Genomic DNA, 778 nt, shown 5'->3' with positions numbered 1-778 from the left:
AAACCCAGCAGACAAGAAGAAATAACAAAAATCAGAGCAGAAATAAATGAAATAGAAACAAAGAAAACAATACAAAGAATCAATGAATCCAAGAGTTGGTTCTTTGAGAAGATAAACAAGACAGACTGCTAGCCCAGTTAACCAAAAGAAAGAAAGAGCACCTCCAAGTCAACAAAATCAGAGATGAAAGGGGAAACCTCACAATAGACACCAAAGAGATTCAGAACATTATAAGGGAATACTTTAAAAGCCTATATGCTACTAAATTTGAAAACCTAAAACAAATGGATGGATACCTAAAAGCATGGGAATGATCAAAACTAAACCAAGAAGAGATTAACAGCTTAAACAGACCCATAACACATAAAGGAAATTGAAATAGTAATACAAAACCTCCCGACTAAAGCCCAGGACCAGATGGATTTACAGCAGAATTCTACCAGACAGTTAAAAAGGATCTACATCCAATACTGCTTGTTATTCAAAAAGATAGAAATGGAGGGAAAACTTCCAAATTCCTTCTATGAAGCCAGCGTCACTCTACTACCAAAGCCAGGTAAAGATTCAACCGAAACAAAAAAACTATAGACCCATATCCTTAATGAACACAGATGGAAAAATTCTCAACAAAATACTTACAAACTGCATACAGACACACATCGAAAAGATCATCCACCATGATCAAGTTGGCTTTATTCCAGAGACGCAGGGATGGTTCAATATACGTAAGTCAATAAATGTCATAAATCACATAAATGGGCTCAATGACAAGAACCAC

This window comes from Nannospalax galili, unplaced genomic scaffold (assembly GCF_000622305.1).
Source record: "Nannospalax galili isolate Female #2095 unplaced genomic scaffold, S.galili_v1.0 scaffold475, whole genome shotgun sequence".
Taxonomy (NCBI): Eukaryota; Metazoa; Chordata; class Mammalia; order Rodentia; family Spalacidae; genus Nannospalax; species Nannospalax galili.
The sequence above is the reverse complement of the archived record's forward strand: the minus strand, read 5'-3'. Positions refer to the sequence as shown.